The following is a 13,228-nucleotide window of genomic DNA, read 5'->3' on the forward strand; positions in this document are numbered from 1 at the left end:
TCCATTTAGTGTTTTACTCAAATAATTAAAGCGTACTGTAGCACATTTTTCTGCCCTCATACCACATACCTACATCTAATTAGTGTACTATTTTGTACCTGTTAATCTGTCAAGGGCCTACATACTGTAAAAGGCCAGGCAACAGCAATTACCGGCTGGTGTTTTACTCCAATACTTTTTTAAGCGTACTGTAGCACATTGTCATCCCCTCATAAATGCATACCACATACCTACTTTGAAGTAGTGTACTATTTTGTACCTGTTAATCTGTCAAGGTAGCAGTCACTGTTGAGGAACCTGAGAAGGACATCAGCGACATGCAGACACTTGTTATTGATGATGAAGCCGATCGCAATTGGGAGTCGGGTGCAGAGGGGGCTTCATCATCACCAGGAGAAGAAGGTTGCAGGTTGCCCTTGAGGCAGCAGCTGAGCCAGCAAGGTGGTAGCATGGTTGGCAGTCAGCATGGTGGAAGAAGTGGAAATTCCGGAGCCAAACATGCTTGGCGGAGACCACCTGCTTCGCCGCAGCCTACCTTCCCGGGAGGTAGTGGAATAGGGGTTCCTGGAGACGGCGGCAGTAGCAATCAATTAGTGTGGACTGTTGGTGGGAAAATCAGCTACCCTGGGTGTGGCAGTTTTTCATCAAGCATCTGGAGGAGGTTAACATAGCCACATGCAAGATGTGTCGGCAGAAGGTGAAAAGTGGCCAGGGTCCCAATGTTGGCACCACGGCCCTGCATCAACATATGCTGCACCAGCATAAAAAGGCATGGGTGAATCATGGCTCTGATGTAATGGTCCAGCCTGCTGCATGACCCAGTGGCACACCGCTCCCTCTTTCAGCCAAAGGGAGCTGTTTGTCATACCCTCCTTTTGTTGCTCCAGATGCTCCTGCTCCTCTTACTTTTAGTCAGTCATTCTGCCAGCAATCCATCGGCGAAGCCACGTCCAAGAGACAACAGTATGTGCTCCTGTCCAAGTTTCTGGTGCTGCAGTCCCTCCCTTTTCAAGTGGTGGACTCTGCACCTTTCAGAGAACTGATAGCTTGTGCCGAGCCGAGGTGGAGAGTCCCAAGCCGTCATTTCTTTGCGAATAAGGCAGTACCACCCCTGCACAATTTTGTGGAAGAGAAGGTGGGCCAGTCCTTAAGCCTGTCAGTGTGTACCAAAGTGCACGGCAGTGCCAACGCCTGGAGCGGTAACTATGGCCAGGGACAATATATGTCCTTTTCGGCCCACTGGGTGAATGTGGTCCCTGCACAGCCACAACACCAACTTGGACAGGCCACACCGCTTCCTCCTCCATGCTCTAAGCCATTGGTCCTGTGACAGTGTGCGACTCCGCCTCCTCATCCTCCACCGTTTTTTCAGCCTCCACTGCACAGACAAGTCTCAGTGCCCTTTTAGCATACCATGTGTGCAGGGCACGACGGTGTCACACTGTTCTTCACATAGGGGAGGAACTGCTAAAAGTCCTTAATAAAGAAATCGGACCATAGCTTACTCCACGAAAACTGGAAATAGGAACCATGGTGACTGACAATGGGAAGAACATCTTGTCTGCGCTGCAACAAGGAAGGCTGAGCCATGCGCCATGCATGGCACACGTGTTCAATCTGCTTGTCAAGCGGTTTCTGAAGTGTTCACAACATTTGCAAGACATCCTAACAATGGGAAGGAAACATTGCATGCTCTTCAGCCACTCGTACACCGCAAAGTACACCCTCCATGAGCTGCAGCGTCAGAACGGTATCCCCCGACATAGTTTGATTTGTGGAGTTGCCACACTTTGGAATTCCACCCTCCATATGTTGGACCGACTGTACAAACAGAAAAAAGCCATCACCGATTTCTTGATGATCCAGGTGGATAGGGGTACTCCCCTGTGTAACTTCAATGTCAACCAGTGGCAGCTCATATGTGTCACCTGCCGTTTGCTTAGGCCCTTTGAGGAAGCCACATTATCAGCCAGTCGCCAGGATTACAGGATGAACAACGTCATTCCACTGCTTCATTTCCTACAACTTCTGTTGGAAACGATGGCTGGTCAGGTCACTAGAGACGTGGCGCCTACATCTCACGGCCCCATGAGCCCTGTGGGGGCTGAACTGAAGGAGGGGGAGGGGCACAAGGGGGAGGGGCACAGTGGAGCACAGTTTAGGTTTAGCGAAATGGCGGTTTTTCTAGTCATCTGACAGGAGAGGAGGAGCAGGAGCAGCCAGAGGAGCTAGAGGGTTATGAGGAAGGCGAGACAGGGGACCCAGACACACTGTGGCAGTATGAAGTGGAGATGGAGGCAGGGAGTCCCTCCGAGTCACTTGCACAAATGGCTCAATGCATGCTCACTTGCTTGTGTAGTGACCATTGAATTGTCACCATTCGGCAATGGGATTACTTCTGGCTCTCCACCTTATTGGACCCTTGCTACCGCCACAAAATCAGGGCCTTTTTTTACACAAACTGAGAGGGAGGACAAACTGACCTACTACAGAGACATCCTACGTAGTCAGTTGGCCGATGCCATCCTCTCGCAGGTCTGACTCAGGGTCTCTCTGGGCTCACCTCGGAGTCTCTCTGGGCAGGTAGACCTGGAGCAGGACCTGAACCACCAGGTGGTGGCATACATTGACGTGCCCATTTGTGGCTGCAACTAGCAGAGTTTACCCTGGAAAAGCTGTCCTGCCGGGCAAGTAGTGTGCCATAAGAGTGGGAGTTTAGTGCAGCGGGGCCATGTGGAGAGAATAACCTTTATTGAGATGAATCAGGCATGGATCAGCCAGGATTTCCACCCACTATTGCCTGATGCTTCAGTGTAGATTAGCCATGGTGCCCCACCAACACTTCACAAATGGTGATGAGCAGCAGGGGCCATTTTCGAATTTGTAATATTTCGCGAATATATTGACGATTATTTGTCCTATGTTTGTGAAATTTGCATATTCGCTATGTCCACTCACTTTTTTTCCATTCGCATGGAAAATTTGCATAAAAATTTGCATGTGAAAAAAATGAAGACAAAAATAAAAATATGCATGAAAAATTAGCATCAAAATTTGCATGGGATATATAGCACTATATTTTAAATATTTGCGAAATCGCGAATTGTCAATATTCTTATTCACGATTAAATTTTACATTACGAATATTCTTGCTCAACACTATTCAAAAATATATATAGTGCCAATCAGATTTGTGGTGCTGCTCCCCAGTTACAAACATTCCTCCGCATCAGACCATTTCACAAACCTTTGTCCCCGGGAACTGGTATTGCCACCCACCGCACCACTCTGTCACCGGGTCACTTTCAGGACTCCTGATACTGCTGTTGCCACCTCCAGGCTCTCTCATTCTGCCACCATATGGTCTCCTCATGCTTCTGCCACCTCCAGACTGTCATTCAGCCACTATATGTTCTCCTCATGCTGCTGCCACCTCCATGCTGTGCCATTCAGCCACTATATGGTCTCCTCATCTGCCACCAATTCCAGGCTGTGCCATTCAGCCACTGTATGTTCTTCTCATGCTGCTGCCAACTCCAAGCTGTGCCATTCAGCCACTATGGTGGCCTGTGGGGACTTCCTGGTGGAGGTGCACGTGGTCAGTGACATCGCAAGCGCTGCGGGACACTGATGTCATATATTAGCTGTATAATGAACACAAGAATCCAATGAAACAGGTTGGAGCGATAACAATGAACCATAACTGATTACATGAAACATTTGCAGTTCCACATAGAGTAAGAAAGTGTGGGGTGGGCGGGGCGCTGAGAGGCACGGGCTGGAACAGGTGGTAGCTCGCCTCTCGGCGGACCACCTGCTCGATGCTCGCCAGAATGAGTACTCGAAAAATGTAAATAAATTTTAATTGAATTAAATAAAAATTACATAAAATCTATTTATTCTCTTCAATTTTGACGCCAAATGGGCTCCCTGCTGCCACATCCAGACGCTCTGCAGCAGTGATTCTAATAGCGATGCGCAAATCGGCCAAATTGAATTTTTCAAAAATTCGCTCATCTCTACATGTAAACATGAGTATCGTTTGGACCCACAGAATAAAGAAAAAATTTCAGTTTATCGTAAACTGTACAGCATAAAGACAAAACCACCAAAAGTTGCAAAATTTCATTTATGTTTTTAATTTCCCCACACAAGTCATATAATTTTTTTTGTACCATATATATTTTATGGTAAAATGAAAGCGTCAATACAAAGTACAATTGGTCATGCAAAAAACAAGCCCTCGTATGGGTCTGAAGATGGAAAGAAAAAAGTTATGTCTCTTAAAACACAAGCAGGAAAAAATGAAAATGCTAATCTAAAATTTGATTAAAATGTATACTAACAACCTACACAAAAATACAAATTGTGGATGTGCAGCTGTGTTATTGTTCCTCTCTTTTTGTTGTACATTTGTAGTCTGTCCCCTCTTTCATAGCCAGCACTCCACTCAACCCATTCATCCCAGGCATTTTTAATTGGCAGGAAACAGCATATAACCCATATGCTCCCAGCATTCGCCCAGCCCTCTGGCAGGGAGCACATGGTAGGTGTTCACACTTGTGTGGTGCTCTGCGGTGGGCGTTGTTTCTGTGATGCTTTGTCTGTGGTTTGGTGTTGCCCAGAGCAAGGGGCTTGGTCGGGCAGCAGGGGGGCTACCTGGCCACTGGGTCATTCCCCCTGTGGGCATGGTGTTTCGGTAGCAGTGGCCACTGTCCGGCACTACGCCAGTGTTAGGATAGGGGCCCACTCTGAATAGGCGGCCTTGACATTACGAGTGGGCTTGTACTTTTTAATCAAAAAGTATACTAACAACCTGTCAGTTTTTGAAATTATGCTGAGAAGCAAGTAGATCAGAATACTAATGATGGATGTGCGGCTTTGTTTCTGTTTCTCTATTTTTGTTTTGCAAAACTAAAATTGTCTGTGTCCTTAAGTCCAAAATGGGCTGTGTCCTTAACCCCTTGGGGACGCAAATCCTCATAGCAAACCTCTTCTAAACTTGGCGTTTCCCGAGACGTGTCATCAGAGAGGACTTAGACAGAAAAGAACAATCTTAACTTCAGAAGCTCATAAGTACTTAAAGGATTAAGAATTTTTAATAGAAGTAATTTACAAATCTGTTTAACTTTCTGGAGCCAGTTGATGTATAAAAAAAAGTTTTTTCCTGGAATACGTCTTTAACCCCTTAAGGACCCAGCCATTTTACACCTTAGGACCCGGCCATTTTTTGCACATCTGACCACTGTCACTTTAAACATTAATAACTCTGGAATGCTTTTACTTATCATTCTGATTCCGAGATTGTTTTTTCGTGACATATTCTACTTTAACATAGTGGTAAAATTTTGTCAAAACTTGCATCCTTTCTTGGTGAAAAATCCCAAAATTTGATGAAAAATTTGAACATTTTTCTAACTTTGAAGCTCTCTGGTTGTAAGGAAAATGGATATTCCAAATATTATTATTTTTTATTCACATATACAATATGTCTACTTTATGTTTGCATCATAAAATTGAAGTGTTTTTACTTTTGGAAGACCCCAGAGGGCTTCAAAGTTCAGCAGCAATTTTCTAATTTTTCACAAAATTTCCAAACTCACAATTTTTCAGGGACCAGTTCAAGACCACTTCAAAATGGATTTGAAGGGTCTTCATCTTAGAAATACCCCACAAATGACCCCATTATAAAAACTGCAACCCCCAAAGTATTCAAATTGACATTCAGTCAGCATTTTAACCCTTTAGGTGTTTCACAGGAATAGCAGCAAAGTGAAGGAGAAAATTCACAATCTTCATTTTTTACACTTTTACATTTTTTACCTTTTTTACAAGGGGTAAAAGGAGAAAAATTATACTTATATTTGTAGCCCAATTTCTCTCGAGTAAGCACATACCTCATATGTCTATGTAAAGTGTTCGGCGGGCACAGTAAAGGGCTCAGAAGCAAAGGAGCGTCAAGGGGATTTTGGAGAGTACGTTTTTCTGAAATGGTTTTTTGGGGGCATGTTGCATTAAGGAAGCCCCTATGGTGCCAGAACAGCAAAAAAAAACACATGGCATACCATTTTGGAAACTAGACCCCTTGAGGAACGTAACAAGGAATAAAGTGAGCCTTAATACCCCACAGGTGTTTCACGAATTTTGCATATGTAAAAAAAAAAAATTTCACTAAAATGTGTGTTTCCCCCCAAATGTCACATTTTTGCAAGGGTTAATAGCAGAAAATACCCCCAAAATTTGTAACCTCATCTCTTCTGAGTATGGAGCTACCCCATAAGTTGACCTGAAAAACACTATGGGCGAACTACAATGCTCAGAAAAGAAGGAGTCATATTTGGCTTTTTGAGAGCAAATTTTGCTCGGGAGGGCATGTCGCATTTAGGAAGCCCCTATGGTGCCAGAACAGCAAAAAATACCCACATGGCATACCATTTTGGAAACTAGATCCCTTGAGGAACGTAACAAGGGGTACACTGAGCATTTACCCCCCACTGGTGTCTGTCAGATCTTTGGAACAGTGGGCTGTACGAAATTTTTAATTTGCACAGCCCACTGTTCCAAAGATCTGTCAGACACCAGTGGGGGTAAATTCTCACTGCACCCCTCATTACATTCCGTGAGGGGTGTAGTTTCCGAAATGGGGTCACATGTGGTTTTTTTTTTTTTTTGCGTTTGTCAAAACTGCTGTAACAATCAGCCACCCCTGTGCAAATCACCTCAAATGTACATGGCGCACTCTCCCTTCTGGGCCTTGTTGTGCGCCCTCAGAGCACTTTACGCCCACATATGGGGTATCTCCATAGTCGGGAGAAATTGCATTACAAATTTTGGGGGGCCTTTTTCCCTTTTACCTCTTGTCAAAATAAAAAGTATAGGGCAACACCAGCATGTTAATGTAAAAAATTTATTTTTTTACACTAACATGCTGGTGTAGACCCCAACTTCACCTTTTCATAAGGGGTTAAAGGAGAAAAAGCCCCCCAAAATTTGTTAGGCAATTTCTCCCGAGTACGGCGATACCTCATATGTGGCCATAAACTGTTGCCTTGAAATACGACAGGGCTCCAAAGTGAGAGCGCCATGCGCATTTGAGGCCTGGATTAGGGATTGGCATAGGGGTGGACATAGGGGTATTCTACGCCAGCGATTCCCAAACAGGGTGTCTCCAGCTGTTGCAAAACTCCCAGCATGCTTGGACAGTCAACGGCTGTCCGGCAATACTGGGAGTTGTTGTTTTGCAACAGCTGGAGGCTCCATTTTGGAAACAGTGGCGTACCAGACGTTTTTCATTTTTATTGGGGAGGGGAGGGGGGCTGTGTAGGGGTATGTGTATATGTAGTGTTTTTTACTTCTTATTTTATTTTGTGTTAGTGTAGTGTAGTGTTTTTAGGGTACAGTCATACGGGCGGGGGATTACAGCGTGTTTCCGGCTGCGAGTTTGAGCTGCCGCGCAAAATTTGCTGCATCACAAACTTGCAGCCTGATACTCACTGTAAGCCCCCTGCCAATGTGAATGTACCCTATACATTCACGGTGGGGGGGGGACCTCCAGCTGTTGCAAAACTACAACTCCCAGCATGCACAGTCTATCAGTCCATGCTGGTAGTTGTAGTTTTGCAACAGCTGGAGGCACACGGGTTGGGAAACACTGAGTTAGGAAACAGACAATGTTTCCCAACCAGTCTGCCTCCAATTGTTGCAAAACCACTACTCCAATACACTCATCTGACGCAATTAAGTTATTGTTATATCTATTCAATATATATATATTTTTTTTTTTGCTGTTTATCCTATTGCTGACAAGCTGTGACTCTATAAATAATGGTGTTACAGATGTATCTTGTATTTTAAATATTTCGGTGCCAAGTGTTGTTCTCTGATGATCCTGCAATATCAGGCAGGTGAAACGCGTAGGAATTGTTATCTGGGATAATACTGCTTGTTTCTTGGCTACTTGCTCTCTATTTTTATCTGGCACGTTATTTCTAGCACGTTATTTCTTTTGGTCGTACATTGAGCCCCGGGGTATACACCCACACAGTACTAGTCCACGGCCTACTGCCTTCTATCGTATGTTTATTATTTTCTCCCTCACTTAGACAGGGTAGGGCCCGGCACCGTGATTAAGGCCACCCTATTAAGGAGGTGGGTCCCTCAAAAGGCAGGGACAGAGGAGTGGACATTTTAGCCGTTAGTGGGCACATCCCCCTGTTATTAGCATCTATCAAATCATATCTGTAGGGATTGGTTGTTCACCCATCATATATAGATATTATAGCTGTACATCTAATGCCCCCCCCCCCCCCTATCTGTAAAATTATTATTTTTTTGAGTGCTGTGACACCACTGTACACGTTTTTCTATTCATTTTGCAGTTTTTTCTATATAGAGGTTTTAATTAATTATTATTAAAGGCTATGTTTTATATTTTACCCTAATCTAGTCGATCAGGAGGAATTCTCTCTGTGATAAATTTTCTATAATTCTCATGACGTTTATCATGATGGTACTCTGACCACGTAAATTGGCGTAGTCTGAGATCAGTGATATATTTTTTCTCTACTTTTTTGTTCCAGAGTATACTGGGATTTTATTCTAGCTGTACCCGTATCAGCTGCGGTTTTGACGGCTGCTTGTTTCATAGAAATATATCCCTTTAAATGAGTATCTGACCTGTGGTGTTCTGTAGATGGCGAATTTTCTGTCCAACAGTATTAACGTCGATAGTTGGGCCGAGGAGGCGAGAGAGGTCTTCTCTGATAAAAACATTAATTTGAGGAGCAAGGAGATACCTACTTTAAACTCAGTGTTTAAGGATCTAACAAATCATTACAGGGATAATATAAAATCCTGGTGGGAAGTACGCTCTTTGGAAAGCTATATTTCCAATAACATTGTACCAAAGGGGCTAAGGATCAATGTGGTCCCTGCTGAGAGATCACGCACTCCAGAATTGATGCAAAAGTGGGAGCAAAAAGCAACCATATGCTCACTCCGCTTTATGAACAGAGAAAAAGAGGAAAAGAGAACTTTAACCACCACAACTCATAAATTACAGGAGTCGATTGATATTGCTCTTACTTTGAAAACAGATCCAAATTTTGCAAAAAAAGAACTTGAATTGCAGAATAAGGTGGAAAAATGTAAATACATCTTAAAAGATAGGAAACATAAACAATACGTTAGAGATCTAACAGAATTTAAAGAAAACAGAGCCTACTCCTTTCTGGGTGCCGGTGGTCGAAGCGGCACTGATACAGAGGTATCTTCCTCCGACACGGAGAACTCCGACCAGGAATCCAATAGGGGGTCCCGTTCTAGATCACCCTACGGTACGAGATATAGAGGAAGAGGAGGATGGCAGAACAGGTACAATTATGCTGGCAGGGGCAGGGACAAAGGAAGAGGCAGAAACAAGAACCAAGCACATGGATCCTCCTATTATGGGTCCTCCTCTGCACCCACGCCACCACAAATCAATACAGTTACACTTCCCCCCTCCACGAGTTCGTCCTCTGCTCCTTCTTTTTTGGAGAGAGGTACGCTACCCACCCAGAGCCAGGGATAACATCTACCCTGGTAGCTGGATCTTCCTCTACTGGTCCCTCTGCCGGCGATAAACAAATTATCAATCTCTCTAAGAGAAACTTTACCACGTCTGAACTTTCACTGTTGAAAAAGGGCATGTCCTTTATCCCCACAAACCGGCCAGATGCTTTTGGCTGGGTACGGGATCTTCATCTTTTTGCTAGGTCTCTCAGATGGAAGAAGTTCTTCAGAATGCGTGATACAAGAATAGGTATGGAACATGGCCTTACTCCCGAAAAACTCACGGATGTACAGGCCCTTGTCTCTCTTTTAGAAGATAAGGATAGAGAACCAGGGAAAGGCCCCTTTTCAACATGCCTTACACGTAGTACGAGGATGCCTCCGAATAATGATGACGACAGCATTAGTACATTCTTAAGAGTGACTACTAAAGCTATAGAGGAGACCATAAAAATGGATCATAAACCAGTTACAAACCTTACCAGGGAAGAATTACACTCCCTTGAAGTACTTGAGAAGGATAGATCAATAGTGATAAAATCATCCGATAAGGGCGGAAACTTGGTGATTATGGAATATTCTGATTATATCATCATGTGCAAAAATGCTCTAAAAGACAGGACTGGATATTGTATCCTCGAAAGAGATCCTACACCCATGTTTCAAAAAGAACTCAAAAAAATACTTGATGAGGCACTAAAATCTGAGCTGATTGACGAAAAGGAACATGAATTCCTTTATCCATCGCATCCTACTCTTGCCACATTTTATGGTCTCCCAAAAATACACAAAGGCCTTTCCCCACTTAAATGCCGTCCGATTGTTTCAGGCATAAATAATCTAACCCAAAATGCAGGAGTCTATCTAGACCAAATTCTACGACCTTTCGTACTATCCCTTCCCTCATACATCAGGGATACGACGGATCTCCTACTCAAGTTGGAGGATGTTACCCTGGATGATGAAGCATGGTTATGCTCAATAGACGTCGAAGCTTTGTACAGCTCCATACCCCATGATAAGGGGATGGAGGCTGTGGAATCCTTTCTGTCCAGTCGGAGCATACATCTGAGAGCACATAACAACTTTATACTAAAATTATTAAACTTCGTTTTGACTAGGAATTATTTAATCTTTAGCGCACAGATCTTCCACCAGCTCAGAGGGACTGCCATGGGCAGTCCAGCAGTGCCCACCTATGCCAACATCTATCTGGGCTGGTGGGAGAGATCTGTTGTGTTCAGTGATGCATATGAGAAATATCAATCGTCAATATCCTTCTGGGGAAGGTATATTGACGATGTGCTCATCATTTGGACTGGACAAAGGGATGAATTCATGTCATTCGTACAAGATCTTAATGTCAATCAGCTGGGTCTCCATTTTACATACGAAATTCATAAAAATTCTCTGTGTTTTCTAGACGTGGTTTTAGACAGGAATTCCTTTGGACATCTAGATACCTGCGTATATAGAAAACCTACTGCAGATAATAGCTTTCTTAAATGGGAGAGTCATCATCCGACTCCTCTAAAACGTGGCATCCCTAAAGCTCAATATCTTCGTATGAGACGTAATTGCTCCAGCCAGGAATCGTTCAGATCAGAATCCAATAAACTCAGACAGAGGTTTAGGGAGCGGGGTTACCCGGAAAGTATCCTTAAACAAGCCTTCAATGAGGCCAACCAAAGGGATCGAGGCACCCTGCTAGCTCCCAAACCTAAAAAAGATGATAACTGTCTGAGAATAATTGGTACATATGACATAGTGGCCAATTCTATCCGTCAAATCATCATGCAATTCTGGCCTATTCTAACATCAGATGCATCAATAACCGATCTAGTGGGAGAACGCCCCCAAATAACGTACCGACGAGGTAGAAACCTGGGCGACAGGCTAATACATAGTCACTTGTCACCACCTGTACATAAATGGCACATACCGGTGTGGAGTCTGTAAGGGATGTGATTATATCAAAATAACTAAATCCCTGACAGGCCCACACGACGGGCATAGATTCTTCAACAGGGACTTCGCTAATTGTAAAACACGTGGAGTCATCTACGCCTGCCAGTGTCCATGCCCCCTACTCTATGTAGGTAAAACCAAGAGGGAGTTGTGTCGTCGCGTTTTGGAGCACGTCGGTGATATAAATCACAAACGGGATAAGCCTGTACCCAACCATATGTGGACTACCCATGCGTTATCTCCTCGTGCCCTCACATTTCAAGTATTGGAGGTTGTCCGTTCCAATATAAGGGGCGGAAACTTGGATCAAATACTTTTACAGAAGGAGGTTCAATGGATCTACAGACTGGGGACGGTTGCCCCAGGGGGTCTCAATGAGTGTCTTTGTTTCACTTCTTTTATCAAGTAACCTCTCTATCTTCTAGATCCTTTGAGCCCCTATCGTGTTCTATCATTTGTATCTTACATATAGCTCCGCCGCATGCCTGATACCACCACTAATATATGTTCTTTACCTTATCATACGGAATACAGCCTCTCTTTGAAACAAAATCCACCCTTATATGTATTACAATATCTGGGACCGTATGGGTGGTGATGTGAGGGGCCCCTCATGTTAATATCTATCGTGGTCTTTAATATAATGTAGGTTACCTGCGGTTGTATATATTTATCTAATGTAATGCATTGGTCAGCAATGGATCCTAATCTGATATATTTGTAGAGTATTAGCAATAGCTTTACTTTTTTTGCCTCTATGTTGTATTTTTTTGATTTCATGTTTGCATCAAGAAATCATGCTTTCATATGATATATACCTAGAGCCTCTATAATACCATCATGCCGCCCATATATATCTATACCACAATACCCCCCTTTTTTTCACTTGTACATTTCCATATCACTATATGGCTATCATGGTTAGCTCCCCTTAGGAACACATCTGATAATCTAAATATTTTAATAATTACCTTTTTGTGTAAAACCAATCGCTTCTGAACACCTCCTGTGTTTGGAGCGCAGGTGTCAGCGGTGTATGGAACGCATTGGTTCTGTACACTTCCGGTGTGTGGAGCGCATATGTCATGTGAGACGCACAGGCGTCCTGTGCGCACTGCTGAATGAGCGCTGCAAATGTATACCATTTCCGATCACATGTGCGTTTCACTGTGAAGCGCATGTAAGATCTTAACTACCATCCGATTATGCGCAGTGTCTCTCCTACATCTCACGACAACACCGGAAGCTAGTCATACCGCGGGACTTTAAAAATCCCTGGCGTCTGCGGACACATTAGCCTGCAGCATGCCATCAGGATAGATATCCTTAGCGGGGCTCCCCCATCAGGATCATGCATATCAATTAAGAACTGTTTGGGGTCCGGACCTCTGTATTGTCGGGGATGCCTATGTATACTCACCGTGTGTGTGCCATTACACACCACGGCCTTGTTTGCCCATCCATGTATTATTAATCAGTGTGCACATATACGTTTATCATTATCTGATGTGCATTCTATACCCAGCTTGTTCTAATTATTAGACTATGGATTTTGGATCGGCTGTTGTATACTAGCTGTTAGTTACCTACATGCACCTCCTGTATCCCTCCTTTCCTATAGTGTGTGGATATATTGAATATCTTGGCTGGGGTTTTCAAGTGTCCTAGAAACCCCACAATTCAGTTCTAAAAAACATTTATGTCTGCA

The 13,228-nt window shown here is 43.8% G+C and overlaps 1 long non-coding RNA gene across 1 annotated transcript in view; it reads right to left on the minus strand.

The window, feature by feature from the left end:
- The window catches only part of LOC130355341 (uncharacterized), a 102,175-nt gene extending 89,618 nt beyond the window's left edge, over window positions 1–12,557 (minus strand). The window contains exon 1 of the long non-coding RNA XR_008888478.1: window positions 12,492–12,557. This is a non-coding gene — a long non-coding RNA (uncharacterized LOC130355341). The remainder of the gene's footprint in view (window positions 1–12,491) is intronic.
- Between the last annotated feature and the right edge of the window lie 671 nt (window positions 12,558–13,228).

Source organism: Hyla sarda, chromosome 2 (assembly GCF_029499605.1).
Source record: "Hyla sarda isolate aHylSar1 chromosome 2, aHylSar1.hap1, whole genome shotgun sequence".
NCBI classification, from domain to species: Eukaryota; Metazoa; Chordata; class Amphibia; order Anura; family Hylidae; genus Hyla; species Hyla sarda.